Consider the following 16,150-nt stretch of genomic DNA (forward strand, 5'->3'; position numbering starts at 1 on the left):
CTTCGGCTCAGGTCATGATCTCACAGTTCGTGGGTTCAAGTCCCCCACCTCGATCAGCAGCAGACCCACTTTACATCCTTTGTCCCCCTCTGTCTGCCCACCCCCCCACCCCGGCTTGAGCACATGTGTGTGCATGCACGCTCTCTCGTTCTCTCTCAAATATAAACATTAAAAAAAAAAAAAAAAAAAAGAGCAAATGAACAAAAAAAAGAGACAAAAAAAGCCACTCAAATATGGAGAACTGGTGATTGCCAGGGGGGACCTGGGTGGGGGATGGGTGAGATAGGTAAAGGGGGAGTATACTCGTAAGTATATACTCATAAGAGTATACTTATGATGAGCACTGGGTAACCTATAAAATTGTTGACTCATATTGTACACCTCAAACTAATAACACTGTATATTAATTATATTTCAATTCTTTAGAAGTGCATAGCTCAGGCACACATTTTCACAAAGAGACATACTCTGGTAACCAGCACCCAGATCAAAACACAGAACAATACCAGCACTCTTGAACTATTAAACTATTTTTAGTGAAAAGACTTATCTTGACTCTAACTGAGCTTTAGAGCTAACTTCCTGGGATAGAACCACAGGGTCTCACAACCTCAGCAATGCTGACATTTGGAGCCAGAATATTCTTTGCAGGGAAGGGAGGTAGGGTGGTAACCTGTGCATTGTAGATGTAGCAGCATCCCTGCCCTTTACTCATTAGATGAGGACAACTAAAAATCTCTCCAGACATTATCAAATGTCTCCCCAACGCTGGGGAGTAATATTATTCCTGGTTAAGATCCGCTGGTATATAAGAACAAGTTAAACATATTAAGAGGAAATAGATAAATCCACAAAATAGGACATACATTCAGCTCAGTTCCACAACCAATCTTCCACCCCTCAAGTAGAGTAGTTGCTCTAGATTAAGACTCAAGAAATAAAACCTAGAGGGGCGCCTGGGTGGCTCAGTCAACTGAGCATCTGACTTCGGCTCAGGTCATGATCTCACAGTCTGTGAATTTGAGCCCCGCGTCGGGCTCTGTTCTGACAGCTCAGAGCCTGGAGCCTGGTTCGGATTCTGTCTCCCTCTCTCTCTGCCCCTCCCCTGCTCATGCTCTGTATCTCTCTGTCAAAAATAAATAAACGTTAAAAAATTAAAAAAAAAAAAAAAAAAGAAGAAAGAAAGAAAACCTAGGGATGCCTGCCTGGCTCAGCGGGAGGAGCATGAGACTCAATCTTGCAGTCATGATTCAAGCCCTGCATTGGGTGTAGAAATTACCTAAATAAAATGTTGACAACAAAAAGAAGCAAAACCTAACACAACGTAAGTGCTTTGGCTTGCTTAAATCAGGAATCAGAATGTTAATAACTTCAATGGATTTTTTTTTGAGAGAGAGAGAGCATGAACAGGGAGGGAGGGAGGGGGAGAGAGAGAGAGAGAGAGAATGAATCTCAAGCAGGCTTCACGCACAGCACGACCTCATGACCATGAGATCATGACCTCAACCAAAATCAAGAGTTGCACACTTAAGCGACTAAGCCACCCAAGTGCCACCCCCCCCCCCACCTTTTAAGTAATCTTTACACCCAACATGGGGCTCAAACTCATGACCCTGAGATCAAGAGTTACACGCTCTACCCACTGAGTCAGTCAGGTGCCCCTAACTTTAATAGACATTGTAAACAATCTCAACAGTTTGGATATGGGCTAGTCATTAGATGAATCCAAAATGTTTATTTAATTAGGTATGAAATTGGTGTCCAGTTATGTAGTGAAATATCTGTATTCTTTTTATTGATGCACATAAGGTATGAAGGAGTGAAAAAATAGATGCCTGGGATTTACTTTAAAACACTTCAGCAAAGGGACGCCTGGGTGGCTCAGTCGGTTAAGCATCCAACTTTGGCTTAGGTCATGATCTCATGGTTCGTGAGTTCAAGCCCCACGTCGGGCTGTGTGCTGACAGCTCAAAGCCTAGAGCCTGCTTTGGATTGTGTGTCTCCCTCTGTTTCTACCCCTTCCCCACTCATGCTCTTTCTCTCTCTCTCTCTCAAAAATAAACATTAAGATAAATAAGTAAGATAAAAAATAAAATCCTTCAGCAAAGAAAAAAAAAAGGAAAAGGGGCAAAGAAAAAGGATAGATTTTAAGTGTGACAAAATATTGAGAAATGTTAAATATGGGAAAAGGTATTTGATAATGAAATATTCTTTCTGCTTTTCCTAATATCTAAATATTTCTATGAAAAAAATGTCTTTTAAAGTGAAGGAGGGACAAGGAGAGGGTAGGCAAGAACTATGATGAAGTCCATACTAATAGATTATCAAGGCCAATCAGAGCCAATATTATTTCCTTATTGCTGCTTCAGCGCACAAGATTCCTTTCCCTCCCTCCCTTTCCTCTTTGTCTATCTTGCCCTCCCCCCTTCCCTTTAGACTCTTCTTAACAAGAAGTCTTGGACAATCTCATGCTTCCAATAGCTTTAATAAGACATGTTCTCTTAGCTGTATCTATTAACATCTTACTTCCGAAAACATATACAATCCAGCATCTACGATTTTAGCAACAAAAATGGCGGCAGTCTGTGATGTGGTTTATGAAAAAGGCTTCGTCTGATGAAGGCATCCAAACTTGTTGGTCAAAAGCAGAAATGAATTGCACACAATGAATGTGCCTTGTATGTTAAATGTTATTCTGTATAGTAATTTAAAAATTTCACAACCAAAACAAACCAGTTGCCCCCAGCATTCCCTATAGTCTGATTCACACATTCAGCTATTGACTTCTCTAGGCCTTTGCTTCCTCTGGTACAAGGAGGCCGATTACCGTCTAATCTGACCACTTTACAGGGTTATCATGAAGCAGAAGAAAACAAGACTCTGATTCTGAAATAATGTCCTACAGGCTTCTCATAAACCACAGGAACCTGAACTGAAATTCTCTTCTTCCTAACCATGTTTCACAGATTCTTAAGGAGGCTAACTGCTCAGTAACTTCAGAAGAAAAGGATTATTGTAATTGAAACTCCACAGAAAGAAAAAAGGCTCTTCTCCAAATCAGGATAGCATAAAATTAGTATCCCTACAAAGATAGTGTAATCCTAAACAATGTAACTCAATGTCCTATTACATGTAAAATGATATACTGCCACTACCTAGACTAGTATCCATTATATAGAAGGCACTAAATGACATTAACTCATTCTCTCCAACTCTTAGCATTGGTAGAGTTCAGGGCTGAAGGCAAAAGGAAAAACCATCTGCAAACGAATCTGAAACTGACCCACTGGCACAATAATCTGGAACTTAAAATAACCTAAAGATGTCTCTAAACAGGAATCTACCTCATGAGAAAGCAATGCCACTTCTAGTATCTATCAAAAAGAAATGAAAACACATGTGCAACATTATTTATAACAGCCAAAAAGTGGATACAACCCAAATGTCCATCAATTGGTACACAGTAAAAAAAAAAAAAACAAAAAAAAACAAAAAACAAAAACAAACCACTAGTATATCCATACAATGGGTTATTTGGCAATAAAAAGGGATGAAATATTGATACATTCTATCACATGGATGGATCTTGAAAACTTTATGCTAAGTGAAAGTAGCCAGTCACAACCCTGGGGCGCCTGGGTGGCGCAGTCGGTTGAGCGTCCGACTTCGGCCAGGTCACGATCTCGCGGTCCGTGAGTTCGAGCCCCGCGTCGGGCTCTGGGCTGATGGCTCAGAGCCTGGAGCCTGTTTCCGATTCTGTGTCTCCCTCTCTCTCTGCCCCTCCCCCATTCATGCTCTGTCTCTCTCTGTCCCAAAAATAAATAAACGTTGAAAAAAAAAAAATTAAAAAAAAAAAAAAAAAAAGAAAGTAGCCAGTCACAAAAACCACATATTATGTGACCGCATGTACATGAAATGTTCAGAATAGGCACAAGTATGAAGTAGATTAATGGCTGCCTGGGGTTGGGGTGGGAAACAGGCAGTTGCATCTACTGGGAGTGCAATTCTGAAAATGGGTTGTAGAAATGGTTGCACATCTCAGTAAATTTATTAAAAATCCTTAAACTGTATACTTAAAAAGTGTTTTGTTGATTTTTGTTTTTTTTTTTAAAGACTACACTACTTGTAGAAAGGAAAATACTATGCAGCAGTGTTTTTTTCTATTGTATGTGATTTAGGACAATCCCATAGCCAACATTAAATGTAAAATAGACCACAGCAATACTTATAACTGGATCCACATGCTCTGCAAATATACACTCTGTGTTTTGTTTTTAAGAGACTGTTTCCTCTACCATTCTTCTTTCTATGAATGCTATTCCTGGAGTAGCTCACAAAACAATCTCTTCTATCCAAAGAGTTGCCTCTAAATAAAGCCTTTCCCCTCAAAATAGAAAAAGAAAGCTTCTGACTCCCCCTGAAATCCACCATTCTACCATCATCACCAAAGCGGTAGAATTAATAATTTATTGAGGATTTATGATGTAGGAGGTACCATAAGCACTTTACACACATTATTCTTATCCCCATTTTAATGAGGTTTTAAAAGTTGAGCAATTTGCCCAAGTAACCAATGTGTCAGAGAACTAAACATAGCCATCCCACTGCAGAGTCCCACACTCCAGCTCACTATAACACAGATGTAATACTAGCTCCACTGGATTTTACTAGTGAAATTATGCAGTATTTCTACAGTTTAGCCTCAGTCCCCACCCCACCCCACCCCCTGATTTAACTCTCCCTTTGGGAGACAACTAATTTTGAAAAAGATTTCCTCGGGTCTGGGATAAGTCTGAAACCAAACTCTTCTAAACCCATCAAACTGAGTGACTCATCTTAAATTACTAATGACAATGTCACATACTAAAGGATGAGGAACCATTTTCTAAATGAAGGGATACAATGAATTCTATATAAGAAACATTATTGCACTTGTAAATCAGGCCTTAAATGACTTGCTTGGGAAATACAGGAAATCTTCCTATTTCCCCAGTTCACAGTCCAGGTGTGGATTATTTACAATGCCCAGGCCAATCACTGTTTCAGAAAAACATGGCCTATAGCCAGTAATCTCTCTAGTAAGCATTTGGAAATTAGGCCTCTGATTTACTCACACAGAGAAAATCTGTCCATATAATAGGTGTTAATCGGCTTAACACCTTGTAGCTTCCTTACTAATTGAGGACTCTTCTCAATTAGGAGAGTTAAACATTTCAGACTCTCCTGGGGAAGACAGCCTTCCAAGAGTACAGTACTATAATATAATCCAGCATTCACAAAATTTAATCTTTTAAATCTTCCCAAAGTACTGAAAAGCATATCTCAGGAGATCTCCTAAAACATGTATAAGTCCCTACCCTTAATGGCAGAAAACAATAAAATCATGTCCCACAAATCTGGTGATATAGCCTGAAATAAAATTTATTTCATTCTTATGTTTCACCTTCACATATTCCCCACCCCCCCCCCACCCCCATCACCAACTAACATTTTCCTAGAATGTATCCCAGCTTTACTCACTAGCTTCATTTACCTGGGCCCACTTTCAGAAGAATGTAATTTAGCACACAATTTGTAAAAATTAATTTCAGTTTCAGGATTCCAAGAAGAAAATGAGAGATTTGTACAATAGATACTGAAGGGGAAGAAGGGGAACAGATTGGTGAAATAGCAAAAAGGCATGTTCTCTCAATAAGGAAAAACTAAAAACTCCAGCAAAAAATAAAAACACCATTCAAAGATAAAGTAACTGGGGCACCTGAGTGGCTCTGTCAGTTAAGTGTCCGACTTCGGCTCAGGTCATGATCTCGGGTCTGTGAGTTTGAGCCCCTCATCGGGCTCTATGCTGACAGCTCAGAGTCTGGAGCCTGCTTCAGATTCATTCTCTCTCTCTCTTTCTCTCTCTCTCTCTCTCTCAAAAATGAACATTAAAAAAAATCAAAGATGACACAATTTAGGGTGCCTTGGTGGCTCAGCTGGTTAAGCGTCCAACTCTTGGTTTTGGCTCAGGTCATGATCTCACGGTTCCGTGAGATGGAGTGCGGTCAGGCTCTGCACTGACAGCAGGGATCCTGCTTGGAATTCTCTCTCCCTTTCTCTCTGCCCCTCCCACCCACGCATGTACGTGGGAGCATGTACTCATGTGCTGTATCTAAATAAATAAACATACGTTCAAAGATGAAGCAATTTATTTTTTTTAGATGTTTATTTTTGAGAGAGAGACAGACAGATAGAGCATGAGCAGGGGAGGGTCAGAGAGAGAGAGAGAGAGAGACACAGCAACTGAAGCAGGCTCCAGGCTCTGAGCTGTCAGCACAGAGCCTGATGTGAGGCTCAGACCCACGAATCACGAGATCATGACTGGAGCCAAAGTAAGATGCTTAAATGACTGAGCCACCCAGGTGCCCCAAAGATGAAGCAATTTAAAATGTGCCATGAATTTGAACAATTTAATTAGCTAAAGTCAAGGGTTGATTTGTCCTGACCAAAATGAACCTTCTCTTCCAAGTGTTTCTTGTGATGACTTTGAACCCATATGATATATGAAATGAAACTCTATACACTATTTTACTTCCCAATCAAAATAATGTATATAATGCTGTTGGTTTTTCAACTTCTGTTATCAATTTAAAGACCAAGGTTTCAAGGGTACAGGTAACTATAAAATAAAATGTGCTATCAAGTTGGACAATTTAAAACTAAAGAGCTGGGAGCCTGGGTGGCTCAGTCAGCTAAGCATCCGACTTCAGCTCAGGTTATGATCTCACGGCTCTTGAGTTCAAGCCCCACATCAGACTCTGTGATGACATCTCAGAGCCTGGAGCCTGCTTCGGATTCTGTGTCTCCCTCTCTCTCTCTGCTCCTCCCCCACTTGCACTCTCTCTCAAAAATAAACATTAAAAACAATTAAATAAATAAATAAATAAAACTAAAGAGCTAACAGTTGGAGGTTAGAAGGAAAGAAATGGAAGAGCAAGGATAATTATATTATATCAGACCATGGAAACTTGAAAGGAAAATAAACGTATTTAATATCAACTATATAAAATATACCTAATATAGTACTTCAATATAAAATACATTACTGAAATACTTAAATGGTAAAGATAACAATTTATGAAACAGAAGAAATAAAAATAACAAACATTAAACCTGTATAAGGAAACATAAAAAGCATACTGTAGGATTATAATGAAATGAAATCTAAAAGCAAGCAAAACAGATCCATAGTGTTAGAAGTCAGAATAGTGGCAGCCTTTGAGGGAGTTAGTAGCTAAAAGGGGACAGGTGGAGGCTTCTGGAGAGCTGGTATTGTCACTTGATCGGTTACACAAGCGTGTTCACTTTGTGAAAACACACTGAACTGTACTAATAATGTCTGCCCTTTCCAGTTTGTTATACTTCAATAACAATTTTTGGAAAGAACAAAAAGAAAGGAGAGGGGGAGGAGGGTAGGGGGAAATACAGGTGAGCTCAGATTCAGTAGTGTTCACCGGTGATAAACCTGGAAATCACAGAATAAGCCCATTATTTATAACAACTAAAACAAATACTGTCTTTGCCCATTACATTGATATTCTGTCCACGCTTATGACTTTTGATAGCCCTGAGTAAAGTAAGGGCTCACACTCAGATTTCTATTTCATTTGAACAATTAGAGTTGCACACTCAAGACACATCTGTTTCAAATATGTGATAGCCCTGGACCAGTTCCACATGAATTTGTGGGTTTTTTTTTTTCTGGACTACTAAAAGATTAAAGTATCATGATTAAACATTTAAACAGTGAGCTACTGGTTTATATTAAAAATTGAGCTCCATTTAGGATTTTCCCTGGCTTTATCACTTGTACTGGGTATTAAAATTAAAAGGAGTACATCAGGAAGGCAATGAGTTGAAAAAATGTCACCAACGATAAAACCAGTTCTGTAAGTGCTACAATGTTACTACAAGGGCCCTTTTTGCATCCTAACTTAATAATTAGCAACAATGGAAAACATACGTAAATAATATAATACATAATACCTTTTTAATCTTGCCACTGAGAATACTGTAACTATTACAATTGATTCTTCTACCAGAAATTGTATAGGATGAAAGGTCAACAACTAGAAATTTTTGAAAAATCCTACCTCCAAACACCATACAACTGAAATTTAAAATTTCTTGGGGCGCCTGGGTGGCTCAGTCGGTTAAACGTCCGACTTCGGCTCAGGTCACAATCTCGCGGTCCGTGAGTTTGAGCCCCGCATTGGGCTCTATGCTGACTCAGAGCCTGGAGCCTGTTTCAGATTCTGTGTCTCCCTCTCTCTCTGACCCTCCCCCGTTCATGCTCTGTCTCTGTCTCAAAATAAATAAACGTTAAAAAATTTTTTTTGAAAAAAATAAAATTTCTTCAACCTCTTAAAATTTCATCAGTCTGATATTTAGATTCTTTTGTAGAAAGACCCAGTTTTAATAAGCTATAGAATCTGACTTGCCCCAATTGGCGAAATTCAAAGGGACCCCAATCAAAATGCCAACATTTTTCTAGAAAATGACTAAAGACGTCAGAGTACATATGGAAATGTAATCAGATGTGAATAACTATCAAAATTCTGAAAATAAAAAGTAACGACAAAGAAGTGTTGGCATATTTTGAGCTATGGGAATACAGTGAAATAGCACTGGCACCACTGGCAGAAGAAACAATCTATGGGACAAAGGAGTCCAACAAGAGACTTAAAAATGTGATGGAATTTACATGCGGCACTCAATCAGTGGAGAAAAGATGATGATTTAATAAACTATGGTCAGGGGTGCCTGGGTGGCTCAGTCGGTTGAGTGTCCGGCTTCGGCTCAGGTCATGATCTCATGGTCTGTGAGTTCGAGCCCCGCGTCGGGCTCTGTGCTGACAGCTCAGAGCCTGGAGCCTGTTTCAGATTCTGTGTCTCCCTCTCTCTGACCCTCCCCCGTTCATGCTCTGTCTCTCTTTGTCTCAAAAATAAATAAACGTTAAAAAAAAATTTTTTTTAAATAAATAAATATATAAACAAACAAACTATGGTCAAACAACTGCTTAGCTTTTTGCTTTTTTAAAAAAATGGCTCCCTAACATCCCTTGGACCTTTTCACTTTCCTATTAATATGGAAATTTACAGCACATACTTTATACTAAAATTAATTACAGATGGATCAAAATACCACAAAAAGTCCAAGATCTAGGGCATCTGGCTGGTTCAGTGGGTAGAGCATGTGACTCCTGATCTCAGGGTATGAATTCAAGCCCCACACTGGACATACAGCCTACTTCGAAAATTAATTAATTAAAAATTAAAAAAAAAAAAATTAAAAGCCCAAGATCTGAAAAGGGTCACAAGTTAAGAGGGCTAAGCAGTGAGGTGAATGTGGGAGTCCAACTGTGTGGTAACTGTGGTGAACTAGAAACTGCTGTGCTCTCCTGACTTCTTCTTTTAATTTCTTTTCTTTTCTTTTTTTTTTTTTTTTTTTTTTGAGAGAGAGGGAGCGAGTGAGGTGCAGAGAAAGAGAGAGAGAGAAAGAATCCCATGAGAAGCGGCGGGGGGGGGGGAGGAGGGAGAGAGATAGAGAGAGGAAGAGACAGAAAATCCCATGAGAAGCAGGGTGGGGGGAGGGGAGAGGGAAGGGGAGGAGGAGAGAGAGAAGTGGGGCACGAGTTCACTGGAAACCAGCTCACTGGAGCTGGGTTCAAGCTCACCTGACCAGGGACTTGAATTCATGAACTATGAGATCATGACCTGATCCAAAGTCAGATGCTGAACCAACTGAGCCATCCAGGCATCCCTCCTGACTTCTTCTTCTTCTTCTTTTTTTTTTTTTTTTTTTTACATCAAGTCTTTCTGGGGAATCCCGACAAAGCAGAAGTCTGCAGGGGGAATGCAGGTGGGAATCCTGGAGTTCTGGCTGACTGGCAGGCTGAGGGGACGAACCTGTTGGCACACCTGAAAAGTACTGATGGCATACCATTTGGTAAGTTCTGAATTAGAACTTGTCTAAGCTCATGGCCTTATCTAAAAGAGCAACAGCCATTTGACTGTATCTGAGTGCTGCGATATAGCAATGCAAGCCCAATGTTGTTAAATCTTAAATTTTTAAAGAGAAGATGGAAGTCTAGATTGTTATGTAAAAAACATTGGCAGATATATTTTTTTAGAACACTGTGAGGGGCCAAACAAAACCCATCTGTTGACCAGATCTGTCCCATAGGCCACCAGCTCACAAGTTCTGATTTAAATGCAAAAAATGAAACCACTGAAGTGCCAGCAGAGAACACATGACATTATTTTCACAATCTTGGAGTTGGAAAGACCTTTCTAAGCACAATCAAAACCAGAATCCATAAAGGACAAGACATTTAACTACATACAAATTTAAAACTTATGTGTAACCGAACACAAGGACAAGCCTAAAGACAGATGACAATAGCTTCCCCCAGCTCTAGCAGAACATGAATTGTTGCAGCCTGGGTCACATGCCTTCCTCTGTGGGGGAGGACAGTGCACCAAGTTTAACAACAGTCCCACCAGGGCCACCTGGAATGGAGGACAAGTTTCCTAATTGAACCAGAAAGGGGAAGTGGGAAAGCATCCAGGCAGGACCTTGCAGAATTGCATGCACCATCATCTGCCTCTCAATAAATATCAGCTGAGTAAGTCTGAGTCTACATGTCTCATACTTTAATATGTTTTGGAATATCTAACAGTATATAAAAAAAAAAAACTGATCGGTGATATTAAGAATGCCTTCTGGCTATCAAATGAATTATTCTTAATAACTGCTTCAGAATGTTAACATGCTCCCCTCAATCAACCCTGACCCCATAGTATATGCAAGAAGGAAGTTAACTGTATGTGCACACTTGGAGGGAGAGATGTGAAAGTAAATAAAATGTAACTGACAGAATTCCCTCCTTTGAAGCTCCCATGATAAGGTAGATCTCATACTTGTTTCAGCACAGGCTGAATAGGTGCTCATTTCTCCAGATCAGTGGAATATGGACCAGTATCTTGAACACAGAATTAGGATGCTGATCTACTATATATAACATCCACATGTTAAAGAAAGGAGTTATGAGGCTGGGAGAGTATTAGATTTAAAGAAAATATGTAGCCAGTCTAAGAGGTTTGGCTTCCTGTAGAGAAAACTGACATTTTCACATATTTTATTGCATTGCAAAAACGAAAAAGATCAAGCTTATTCTTTGAAACATAGATTATAAACTTAAATACTGTCGCATCTTTGAATCAGGGATTTCACAGTTGTTACCTGCTGCTGCTGCTGCTGCTGCTGCTGCTGCTGCTGCTGCTTTTGACTCTTTCGGTAAATGCCATTGCTGCCAGTCAGTGGAAAGTAACAAGTCTGTTCATCTGAAAGAGAAACAGCAATCTGTGAATATTAGTCCATAAGTAAACTCCTAGGCATGCATAACTTGCAAGAAAATCCTACTGGAAACAGAATTCAATGTTCTTATTAGAATTAGGGAGTGGTTCTTCATCAACTCTCAAGCTGCATAAACAAACCAGCTACCATATATCATAGGGCAAAGGTACTGTCAGTTTTGAGGCTGTTACTCAAAGCCATTTCAGGGTCACCTGGGTGACTTAGTTGGTTAAATGTCCGACTCTTGATTTCAGTTCAGGTCATGACCTCATGATTGGTGAGCTCAAGCCCCTCGTGGGGCTTTGTGCTGACAGTGAGGAGCCTGCTTGGAATTCTCTCTCTCTCCCTCTCCCTGCCCCTCCTCTGCCTGTTCTATCTCAACAAATAAACTTTAAAAAAAATTTTTTTTTTAATTTCAAAGCCATTTCAGCAAGAAGAGATAGGCATAAGTTAATCATGAGGAGTATGAAAGGAAATAACATGTCCCCAGTGTCTACTTTTGCCAAGCATTGTGTTAATCCCTTTTTAAAATGAAAGTTCATGTAAACATTGCAATAAACTTGAAAGGCATATACTAATATCCCACCTACTAATAACCCATTTTATAGATAAGAAAACGGAAACCCAGTTTTAAGTAATCTGCCTGAGGAAACAGAATCAAAAGAAAGTAAGAGTTGCACAAGAAAGGAAATCAACCAGTTGGTCTTTATATAAGAATTCAATACTTAATAAAATGTAGGCCAAATAGGAGCCAATCTTAAGATTTTACTTCCACTCATAAAATGTGTTTAATCCCCAAAGTCATTTTTGAACCTTCTCTCAAAACAGTTCTGGTCAAAAATTAGAAAAAGAAAAAGTTATACAACCTGGGCAGATGGCCTTGGTACTGTCCTGTGTATCTCTAGAAACAACCTGTCTTTGGTTAACACTATCAACAGCTGTTTCCTTTTCCCTTTCTTGTATGTATTTGTAAATTTACTGCACTTATCCTAACTTGCTTTAAATAGTTCTATTTTTTTCAAACATCCTTAAGACAAAGGATATGTTACAAATTATCTTAGCACATATTTAACAAACTGTGATACAAATGAAAACACACTAAATTTGTAACAGTTTTAGCTTGCTCTTATGTTTAGAGGCTATTACACTTCCAGCCTGAGGCTGAAACATTGAATATAGGCCAGTGCTATTCTGACACCTGATAAGGTCCTTTTATCTCCTCCCTGAAATTAAAGTTGCTGACCACAATGTTTCCATACTAGTAGATATACAGTCACTCTATCTCCTCCCCCCAAAAAAGAGCGCAACATGGATACTGCACATATTCTAGTTAAACTCACACTAGTAGAGCTCTAAGTTTTTCAGGGTCAAACAAGCTTTGGATTCGCACACTCCTCTAACCAGCTACAGCAGCCCTACTTAACCCAGCTTAGCCAAGTTTCCTAAATTCTCCAACTTTAAATACCAGTCATCGTCCCTTTCTCTCTTTCTCTCTCACTTTCCCTCTCTCAAATACACTTTCTCTCTCACTTTCCCTCTCTCAAATACACTTTTGTTTTCCTTTCCTCTCTTTCTCTACCCTCTTTCCTGCCATTACTCTCCCTCCCCCACCTTTCTCTCTCTCCACCCCTGTTGCTGCTCTCACCTTCTCTCTCTTGACATGCAGGGCTGGCACACAGTAGATGACCAATAAAATAATATGTTTTCATCTAAACCCTTTTGAAGAGTCCTGATGGTCTCCCACAGGACCCTCCCAAGGAAGATGCCCCACCTGCTTGCAGATCAACAGTGCCCTCCCTGGGGCTTGTTGGTGGGGAGTGAGCAAGCAGTGAGGGGGGGAGGTAGGTTGAGTTGTGGAAAAACACCAACCCTGAGAAGGGTCCTGAGTTCCCTTGTTTATTCACTTACTCACTAGGCCAGCAAATGTTTCCTGAGCATCTACTCCAGCCCAGGTACAGAGAATAAGAGTGAAGAACAAAGACTTGCCATCACAGAGCTTGCAAACTAGAGTGTAGCAAAGACAACACATAAAAATACATAGATGTTAGATATTAAAAGGCAATAAAGGGCGCCTGGGTAGATCAGCTGGTTGAGCCTCTGACTCTTGCAATTTTATATATGGTGGTCAGAGACTGTAACATTTGAGCAAAGACTTAAAGTGAGGAGCAAGCCATGCAGACCTGCAGCGAAAGATGGTCCTAGAATTCTAGATGATAATGATGTGTCAGTGTAAATTCATCATTTGTAACTAATATACTACTCTAGTGGGAGACACTGATTCTGGGAAGGCTGTGCATGGGGACAGGGGCAGGGCGGTTTATGGGAAATCTCTCTACTTTCTCAATGTTGCTGTGAATGTAAAACTGCTCTAGGGGTGGTGCCTGGGTGGTTAAGCATCCCACTCTTGATTTCGGCTCAGGTGATGATCTCACAGTTTGAACCTGCATTGGGAGCCCAGAACTTGCTTGGGATTCTCTCACTCCCTCTCTCTCTGCCCTTCTCCCCTTCCCCTGGATGTGCACACACACTCTCTCTCTGAAAATAATCTTGGGTGAGTGGGCAGTGTACAAAGTGAAAGAGACATATTCTCTCAGGGATCTGCCCCCAGGCACAGACAGAGTCTGTACAACTCAAATTCTTTGATTTGCCAGGAGGCACAATCCTTTCCGCAGAGACAGGTGGTAGGAAGCTACATCACCAGATTATTGACTGTTATCTCAATTATGTCTCACAGAAAAGAACAAATTCAGCCCGTGAAAGACAGTTTAGGTGCTGGTGTATGATTTACACCTCTGTATGGAATAGCCACGCAACTCACATAGGTTAGGTTAGCTGGGCGCCTAGGTGGCTCAGTCAGTTAAGTGTATGACTCTTGATCTTGGCTCAGGTCATGATCTCAAGGTTCGTGAGTTTGGGCCTTGAGTGCAGCTCTGTGCTGACAGCAAGGAGCCTACTTGGGATTCTCTCTGTCCCTGTCTCTTTCTCTGCCTCCTTCTCCCCCCCCCCCCCCCCCACTGGTGCTGTCTCTCTAATTAAATAAATAAAAATTAAAAAAAAAAAAAAAGTTAAGTTGGAATAGAGACCTACTGTAGTCAGGAAGTTATTAACCTAAACCACTGCTAAGAAAGGAAATTAGTATATGCTTCAGTTAATGTCTCTTTCAAAGAATCTTTCTTAAAAATACAGTCACAGTGTACAAGGAGTTATGTGCAATAAAATATCGTTTGTAACAGTAAGAAAACTGGTAACAACCTAATACATGCCAACACAGAAATGGCTCGATCAATTATGACACATCATGAGATGCAACAAAACATCAAAAAGGATGTTTACCTAAACAAGATGCTGAACAATATGGACAGTGTGAGCCAATTTGTTTAAAAAGCAAATGCTTTAGGGGTGCCTGGGTGGCTCAGTCAATTGGGCATCTGACTTCAGCTCAGGTCATGATCTTGCGGTTCATGGGTTCGAGCCCAGCGTCAGGCTCTGTGCTGACAGCTTGGAGCCTGGAGCCTGCTTCGGATTCTGTGTCTCCCTCTCTCTCTGCTCCTTCCCTACTCATGCTGTCTCTCTGTCTCTCAAAAATAAATAAACATTGACATTTTTTTTTTTAAAAAGCAAATGCTTTAATGTTTATGTATCATATACACACAAATGTGCATGTGTGCACACATATACCAAACTGTAAATGGTGACTTCTCTGGAAAGGGACACTTTTATTCTGTACGCTATGAATCTTTTATTATCTATGTAAACAGTTTTGCCTCTAAAATATAGGGGCTTGGAAGAAAATGGACTGGCCTACAAATATTGAGATCAGAAGGTCTTCCTGAAATTTTCACACATTTTTATATTATTTCCCTAGATTATAAAGACAAAATGGGATAAATAGGGGGAGCAGTTTAAAATCCTATTAAAAAAAAAAAAAAAAAGCAGAGAAGACACCAACTTGGCTGTGCAACAGAACAGGTTCAGGTTGAGACCAGGGATCAGTTTGGGCAAATTAAACCATACCAGCCTCAGTGTTCCCAGCTGTAAAATGGAGTATAGCACATTCTACAGTTACTGAGAAGACTGAATTACAGAATCCAGCTGAAATGCCTAGCCAGCTGACACATCGTAGGTTTCCAATACACAGCAGCTCTTGCAGAGCCAGGGGGTGGGGAAGAGGGGAATACAGAGCCTCTCTGGTTATTTAAGTCAGTAACATCTATGTTACATTTTATATAAGTGAAACAAATGGGTTTCGTTTAGGAATGCACCCTGCCGAGGTCTTCTACACTCATTCAGCCTCTTGCAACAAATTTTTTCAAAAACAAAAATGTCATGTATATCAAATTGCTTTTCTCCCCCAAATAGCAGGTAAAAACAATTCAAGTAAAAAAAAAAAAAAATTTTTTTTTCTTTCATTTTTTAAGGGCTTCCAAAACCTAGCACATTCTAGGGAACCTACTCTCAGGAGTCTTTTAAGACAAGCTGGTTAAAAGGCCGGCTTTGCAACCTACTACCTGTATAATCTCAAAAAAAAAAAAAAAAATTTACTAATTTTTTCCCTAAAGTCTCAGCTTTCTCATCAGTAATACAGGGCTTCACAGGATTGTCATAGGGTTAAATTAAATGTTTGTAATATTTTTAGCACAATGCCTGGCTCATGTTAAGCACTCAGTAAAATGGTAGTAGTTGTTCTGGCTATTCTTCTGCCAATCAAAGCACATGTTTGGGAGAACCCATATATTGCTTTTCAACAACAAAC

At 39.9% G+C, this 16,150-nt stretch overlaps 1 long non-coding RNA gene across 1 annotated transcript in view; it reads right to left on the reverse strand.

Annotated features, from left to right (window-relative positions):
- Window positions 1-9,814: 9,814 nt before the first annotated feature.
- LOC123595733 overlaps window positions 9,815-16,150 on the reverse strand; it is a 59,521-nt gene continuing 53,185 nt past the window's right edge. Inside the window, exon 7 of the long non-coding RNA XR_006711353.1 lies at window positions 9,815-11,384. This is a non-coding gene — a long non-coding RNA (uncharacterized LOC123595733). The remainder of the gene's footprint in view (window positions 11,385-16,150) is intronic.

This window comes from Leopardus geoffroyi, chromosome B1, assembly GCF_018350155.1.
Source record: "Leopardus geoffroyi isolate Oge1 chromosome B1, O.geoffroyi_Oge1_pat1.0, whole genome shotgun sequence".
NCBI classification, from domain to species: Eukaryota; Metazoa; Chordata; class Mammalia; order Carnivora; family Felidae; genus Leopardus; species Leopardus geoffroyi.